We start from the raw sequence: 8,817 nt of genomic DNA, 5'->3' as shown, positions 1-8,817 counted from the left end.
GTTTCAAAAAAGATCTTCTGAGCATGATCCTGATAAAACTTTATACAATAAAGTACTGTAAAATACACATCTGTATCTGACAAAGCAACCTTTCAAAACAAATGTGTCATATGATGTTTCAAAGCTGAACTTTTTTTTTCGTCATATTCACTCAAAGAAATTTCTGTTTTTCTGAAATCTGTGTGTGTTATTTCAGGGAAAACTTTTCCTCAGTGTTTTTCCACTCTGGATCAACTAACTCCAACTAACTCCTCTCTTTTCCTCCCAAGTGAACCTTCGGAAACCACTCTGCCAGAGGGAATTCACCTTTTCTCACTTGGAGACAAGTTATAATACTTTCAAATGGTCAACCTGAAAAGAAATCCTTTGCATGCCAATTCCTGCAACAAAAAGTGCTTTGTTTCAAGATTTGCCCCCCAAAAAATGTACCAAAGCAACACTAAAGTAATAGTTAGTTACTTCTTTCAGTATTTTCATGTCTTACTTCCTTCTTCCTACCTTAGAGAAACTTTATCTGACCCAAAAAACCAAGTTACCACTAGGATTGTGTTTAAATGATTCAGCATTGACTAGTAATAAAATATTTAATACACATGAGGTTTCCAAATGACTAAAGCTTTTCATACCTTTTAAGAAAGAAAATGACTAGTCATTTTAAGAGAAATCTACCTGAAATGCATTGCATATATATTTCCTTCTTGGCTATCGAAAATATTTTAAGCATTCTGGAAACAATTTACTATATAATAAAATATTACTTATATGTATTAAAGCTTAATGTCCACCACTTTTCTGTCAGTCTGTCACACCATGGCTACTTGCAAGTTGCTGTGATGCTGGAGACAATGCCACCAATATTTCAAATACCAGCAGGATCACCCATAGTTAACAGGTTTCAGTGGAACTCCCAGATTAAGACAAACTAGGAAGGAGGACCTAGTGATCTATTTATAAACAAACAAGCAAACAAACAAACTAGCCAGTACAAACCTTATGATAGCAACTGAATACTGTGTTGGAAGATAAGCCCCTCAGGTTAAAAGGCACTCAAAATACAACTGGAGAAGAACTGCTTCCTCAAAGTAAAGTCGAACTTAATGATGTGGATGGAATAAAACCTTCAGGATCTTCATTTGCTGATATGGCACAACTCAGAATGAAAAGAAGCAGCTGCAAACATCCATTAGTAATCTGAATGTGGTATGAATGAAGTATGAATCTAGGAAAACTGTAAGCCGACAAAAATAAAATGGAATTAAATGCATAGCAGTCGATAGCCAAGGTATTAATGAGCTGAAATGGACTGCTACTGGCCATTTTTAATCGGATAAACATATAAGCTACTGTGCAGGGAATGACAACTTGAAGAGGAATGTCATCACATCCATCATCAGAAAAAGCCTTTCAAGATCTATCCTGAAATACAACACTCTTAAATTATACTTAATATACATATTAATATACATACATATACATTAATATACATACATATATAAGGAAGATAACTTAATAGGACTATTATTCAAATTTACACCACAAACCTAATGACAATGAAGAAGAAATTGAAGATTTTTGCCAACAACTACCATCTGATATTGATGGAACATGCAATCAAGATGCATTGATAACTAATGGTGATTGGAATGTGGAAGTTGGAACCAAAGAAGAAGGATCAGCAGTTGGAAAATATGACTTTGGTGACAGGAAAAACACTTGAGATGCATGAAAGAATTGTGTTTCAAATACCTTTTTCAACAACATAAGCAGTGACTATACAAGTAGACCTCTCCAAATGGAAGGCATAGGAATCAAATTGCCTATATATATGGAAATAGATGGAGTCCCAATGTGGCACTGTAGGATAAGCACAGAACCACAAGATCAGTTTGAACCACAAGGTCAGTGGTTCAAACTCACCAGCTGCTCCACAAAAACCCTATATAGAGTCACTATGAGTCAGAACTAACTCAACAGCACTTAACAACAACAAGGGAAGAGAAGATGGAAAATCATCAGTCAGAACAAAACAGGATCCGACTGTAGAAGAAACCTTCAATTGTTTTTTTGCAAATTCAAGTAGGAGCTGAAGAACTGTTTTAAAAGTCCATGAGACCCAAAATACAACCTTGAGTATGGTGGTGGTGATGATGTGCCGTGGAGTCAATTTCGACTCAGAGCAACCCTGTATAGGGGTTTCTGAGGCTGTAAATCTTTACGGGAGCAGAAAGCCTCGTCTTTCTCCCAGGGAACAGCTGGTAGTTTCAAACTGCTGACCTTGGAATTAGCAGTCCAATTCGTAACCACTATGCTACCAGAGCTCCTTAATTTTGAGTATATCCCATCTGGATTTAGACACCATCTCAATGAAACATTGAATACTAATGACCAAAGAACAGAAGAGTCGTGCTATGACATAGAAGACATTCTATATAAAGAAATCAAAAGACCATTTAAAAAACAGAAAAGAAAGAAAAGACCAAAATGAATGTCACGAGACTCTACAATTTGTCTTGAACATAGAACAGCTAAAGTGAATGGAAGAAATGAAGAGGTAAACGAACTAAGTAGATTTCAAAGAGTGACTCAAGAAGACAAAGTAGACTATTATCTTAAAATGTGCAAATAACCGGAATTAGAAAAACAAAAGTTAAGAACATGCTAAACATTTCTCAGGCTAAAAGAACTAAAGAAAGAAAAAAAAAAAAATCAAGCCTCAATTTGCAATACTGTATTTCTAGAGGCAAAATGTAGAGACCATCTCAAGAAACAGATTTGATGCATTAGATGCTAATGACCACAGACAAGCAGAGCTGTGGGATGACATCAAACATCGTACAAGAAGAAAGCAAAAGGTCATTTAAAAGACAGGATGACTACACATACGGATGAAGTAGCTCAAAAGAGGGAACAAATCTTTACAGCAAGGATCATTCCCACCCCCTCCATACACAGAGTAGATAGGGATGGGCAACTTGGACTTTGGCTACCCAAAGTGGGGGGTGCTACAAAGGCAAGAAGTGACTGGCTTATAAGCTTTCAAGAGGGAACCTAGATCCACAGGGTGTGGAGAAAGGTAGAATCTTCTCTGAGTAGTATCTAATATGTCTAGGCGGGGCTGATGAAAGGAGATGGGGACAGGTCTCTTGTGATACAATAGTGAATAATTATTATCAGGACTGATTGTGAGGGTTGGAAATGTAAAGGTAGATGTTTTGTAGCAAGGAGGGGAGTGAATGACTTTGCAGTCTATGAGCGGTGGTCCCTGGGACCATCAAGGGAGAAGAGCAGAGAGCGGGACCCTACCCTGAGAAGCAGTGACACCAGAGATGGAGGCAGTGACGATCACATGGAGAGATGAAGCAGCTAGGGACTTTAGACCCAGAGAGGGAGAGGGGCTGTGTGCTGACAACTGGGGGAGCAGGTTTGTAGGGTATACCCTTTGGTTGGTTGAGGATGCATGGAGGGGACTGTAACCATGGCAATGAAACAATATACAATAGGATGAATGTAAAATTAATGTTCTCCCATGTAAACGATCACATAATTCACAATAAAACATTAAAAAAAAAAAAAACAGGAGGAAAAGAAACGACCAAAATGGATATCAGAAGAATCTCTGAAAACTTGCTCTCTGGCATAGCGTTGCTAAAAGCTAGTGGAAGAAATGAAGAAGTAAAAGATGTGAACAGAAAATTTGGAAGGGCAGCTTGAGAAGATAAAGTCAAATATTAAAATGAAATGTGCAAAGACCTGGAGTTAGATAACCAAAAGAGAAGAACATACTCAGCATTTCTCAAGCTGAAAGAAATGAAGATAAAAATTTAAGCCTCAACTTGCAATACTGAAGGACTCAATAGAGAAAATATTGAACAATGCAGAAAACATCAAAAGAAGGAAGCTATGCATAAGTCACTGTATCAAAAAAGAAATGGTGGATATTCAATCATTTCAAGAGACAATGGTACTGAAAGAAGAAGTCCAAGGTGCACTGAAGTCATTTGGTATAAAAAACATGTCTCAAGGAATTAAAGGAATACAACTTGAAATATTTCCAAAAACTGATGCGACTCACTCATTTACACCAAGAAATTTGGAAGACAGTTACCTGGCCAACCAACTGCCAGAGATCCATATCTGTGCCCATTCCAAAGAGTGGTGACCCAATGGAATGCAGAAATCATCAAACAATATCATTAATATGACAGACATGCAAGTAAAAGTTTTGCTGAGCCAACTTAAAAATGTCTGCAACAGTTCATCCACGGGAAAACACAAGGTAGATTCAGGAAAGGATGTGGAATTAGGGATATCACTGCTGGCATCAAATGGATCTTGGCTGAAAGCAGAGAAAACCAGAAGATGCTTACTTGTACTTTAACGACTATGCAAATGCTTTTGACTGTGCGAATCGTGACAAGCTATGGATAACACTGTGAAGAAAGGGTATTTCCGAACACTTAATTGTGCTCATGAGGAATCTGTACATAGACCAAGAGACAGTTGTTTGAACAGAACAAGGGAACACTGACTAGTTTAGAATCAGGGAAAGTATGCAACATGGCTATATTCTTTCCCCGTACTTATTCAGTTTGCTGAGCAAATAATCTGAGAAGTTGGATTATATGAAGAAGAATGTAGCATCCTAAAATGTGCAGATCATTACAATCTTGCTTATTGAAAGCAAAGAGGACTTAAAATATTTACTGATGAAGACAAAGACCACAGCCTTCAGTATGGACTGCACCTCAAAATAAACACAGAAAACAAAAATCCTCACCACTGTTACAATAAACACCATCATGTTTAATGAGAAAAGATTGAAGCTGTCAAAGACTTCATTTTGCTTGGATACATTATCAACACACATGGAATCAGCAGTCAAGAAATCAAACAAAGTATTGCACTAGGCAAATCTGCTGCACAAGCCCTCTTTAAGAAGTGTTCAAGAGTTAACATATCTGAGGTGTGCCTGACCCAAACCACAGTATTTTCAACTGCTTCATATGCATGTAAAAGTTGGACAGTGAATAAGAAATGGATGCATATGAGTTTTGGTGTTGGAGAAGAACACTGAAAGTACCATGGACTGCCAAAAGAACAAACAGGTCTGTTTTGGAAAACATACGCCAGAATTTTCATTAGAGGCAAGGATAGCGAGACTTTGTCGCTCATACTTCGGACATGCTATCAGTAGGGACCAGTCCCTGGAGAAGGACATTATGCTCGGTAAAGTGAAGGATCAGCAAAAATGAGGAAGATTTCCCAATGAAGGATTGACACCACGGCAGTAGTTCAAGCAATGGGCTCAAGCGTAACCACAATTGTAAGGATGACGCAGAACCTGATAGTGTTTCATTTTGTTGTGCACAGGGTCACCATGAGTCAGAATTTACTAGGCAGCTCCTAACAATAACATAAGCAAATATTGAATACGGCAGGAAGTATCAAAAGATGGAAGGAAAATACAGAGTTACTATATATCAAAAAGAATTTGTCAATGTTCAACCATTTCAACAGGCAGTAAATGATCAAGAACCAACAGTATTGAAGGAAGAAGTCCAAGTTGCAACTGAAGGCATTAGTGAAAAACAAGGATCCAGGAATTGACAGAATACCAACTGAGATGTTTCAACAAATGGATGCAATGATGGAAGTGCTCACTTGTCTATGCCAAAAAATCTGGAAGATAGCTACCTGGCCAACTATCGAAAGCGATCCATATTTATGCCCATTCCAAACCAAAGTGATCTTACAGAATACAGATATTATTAACTAATATAATTAATATCACACCCAAGTAAAATTATGTTGAAGATCATTAAAACGAGGTTCATAGTGCATGAACCGGAAACTATCTGATATTCAAGCTGGATTCTAAAGAAGACATGGAATGAGGGATATCATTACTAATGTCAGATGGATCTTGGCTGAAAACAGATAATATCAGAAAGATTTTTACTTGACTATGACTATGAAAAGACATTGAACTGTGTGGACCATAACAAATTACAGATAACATTGTGAAGAATGGAGAAATCCAGAATACTTAACTGTTCATGCAGAACCGATACATAAATCTAAATCATTCAAACAGAGCATGTGGATACTGTGAAGTTTAAAATCAGGAAAAATATGCATCAAGGTTGTATCCTTTCACCATACTTAGTTAATCTGTATGCTGAACACATAATATGAGAAGCCAAACTATATGAAGACGAACACAGCATTAGGATTGGAGGAAGACATTAACAACCTGCAATATGCAGATGTCACAACTTTGTTTGCTGTAGCAAAGAAGACTTGAAACTTACTGATGAAGATGAAAGACCACAGCCTTCACGATGGATTACACCTCAATTTTTTTTTTTTAAATCCTCACAAACAAAGAAAAGTGAAGTCATCAATGGTTTCATTTGGATCATCAACACTCATAGAATCAACAGTGAAAAAATCAAATGACATAATGTATTGTGCAAATCTGCTGCAAAAGCCCTCTTCAAAATGTTAAAAAGCAAAAATGTCAGCTTGACAACTAAAGTGCACCTGGCCCAACCTATGGTTTTTTTTGGTTACCTACTATGCATGAAAAACAGGATAATGAAAAAGACAGATTGAAGAAGAATCGGTGCCTTTGAATTATGGTATTGGAGAAGAATACACCACAAACTGTCAGAATGAATAAATCTGTCTTACAAGAGGTACAACCAGAACACTCCTTAGAAGAAAGGATGGTGAGACTTTGTACTTTGGACATACAATCAGGAGGGGTCAGTCCCTAGAGAAGGATATGATGCTTGATAAAGTATACGGTGAGTTAAAAAAAAAAAAAAAAAGACCCTTATCAAGATGGACTGACACGGCAGCTGCAACAATGGGTTCACAGTGATTGTGAGGATGGGGCAGGACACAGCAGTGTTTCATTCCATTGTACATAGGGTCACAGTGAGTAGAAATCAACTCAACAGCATCTAACAACAACAAAGTTAGGTGTGGTATTTCAGCTTTTATCTCTGCACCAAATGGTCCCATATTTCTCTGATAGTACAGTTCTGGCTGTAAATTTTGTATGTTGAGGGAGCACAGTAACTCTGTAGGATAAGTAAGCACTGGATTGCTAACCATAAGTTTGAGCACAAACCTGGTGGTTAACCCAGGAACCTGATACGTGACACTGGAAAACGGCACAATCAAGTAAGTGTAGTCAGTCACCATATCTGAGCCAGACACTGCTGTTTTTGACTCAGCTGTTTAAGAGTTTGGGTTGCATTGCAATGCACAGACGGTCCTTGGTTTCTAAAGAAAAGTTTAAGTTTCTAGCAGGGCACTGATCAGTAATTTTTCCTGTTCCTGTAAGCATGGCAGTTCACCCACATTTAAAAAATCTGGCTCTGTTCCAGTGTCTCTTTTTTGACACTGATTGAACCAGGCTGAACCAGTTTGAAGCCCTGCATAAAACTGACACTATATAACAATATCAGTGACACTATCCACACTAACTTAATTTGCATGACAAACTATCAAAGCAAGTGAAGCTAAGTGCCCTATGGGTGAACTGCTGGGAATTTGGTTTATATAAAAGCTGTGCTCATGCTAAAAGCCTTACCCTTGTATTGCTTTTGAGACTTCAAGCATTTTAGAAATTCTAGCTTTTCAGAAGATGACTAAGCCTGATAAAGTTCTCATGGTGACTTTTTGTTTCATCACCTCCCAGATTAATTACAGATTTGATATCATTTGCAAATTCTCCCATTGTAGCTCCTCCTGGAAGATGTATTTGCCATCCTTTCTTATCTTCACTCTTGCATCCTGCCTGTGGAAATCAGACATGCCCAACAGAGGTCTCTGCTCCAGGTCAATAAGAATGATTCTCCACATACCACAGCTCAGGCTATAGGCTGAAAAAATGTCATTTTACCAAAAAACATGCAATCAAACCAAAACCAGTGCTCCGTAGGATTTTGGTGGAGGGACATTGTCAAGTATTTCTTCCCAGGTGCCTGTGCGTGGACTTGAATCAGCAACCTTTCAGTGAGTACCCTAATCTGAAGAGTTTGTTCCACCCAGGGACAAATACGAAATATGGCCACTCAGAAAGAAGCTCCTTCTAGTTACAATGAGATCACTTGCAACCTTCGAAAGTGAAGTCATGACATGGGTTGTTTCTGCCTTCCCACTTTGGTTAGAAGGACAGTCAGGTATACTCTCTGGGAACGATTATTATGGAAGGAAATGCATACTTACACTGAGGATAGTACAGTTTCCTGGACTCAAGGATTCTTTTCTTTAAAACTTTTTTCTGAAATGAAATATATTTTCTTTTCCTCTCAGATATAGCTCATGATTTATCCTAAATCTCAACCTGTTTTACTGTATAGGAAATTACATGGAAACAATGAATGGAAGTGTACATTTATTATAAAAATGAGATCAGAAAATGTTCAGCAGTTTATGGCAAAACTACATATTTGAGCCAAAGAGAAAAAATAAACTAGGCTCTTTATTCCCAACAAAAGCATACATGACATACAGAAATAACCATGAAACAAATATCAACCTGAAAAAGAAAATTAATACTGACAGTTTCAAAACTACATCTCCTTAAATTGCTTAATCAGCCTCTTTAAACAGGTCTATGTATACCTACTTCTATTATTGCATGGTCAAAATGAGTCATAATAAAACTTTGGAGTATTAAAGACAATATGTAAGGAAATTTCAGAAGATACAAAAACTATTTCAGAGAATCAAACAGAACTATATTTATTTTTCTATCCACATACATAGGGATGAATAAACCAGCAAATAAAACAGGCATTT

The sequence above is a fragment of the Chrysochloris asiatica genome, unplaced genomic scaffold (assembly GCF_000296735.1).
Source record: "Chrysochloris asiatica unplaced genomic scaffold, ChrAsi1.0 scaffold00002, whole genome shotgun sequence".
In the NCBI taxonomy this organism is placed as follows: Eukaryota; Metazoa; Chordata; class Mammalia; order Afrosoricida; family Chrysochloridae; genus Chrysochloris; species Chrysochloris asiatica.
The sequence above is the reverse complement of the archived record's forward strand: the minus strand, read 5'-3'. Positions refer to the sequence as shown.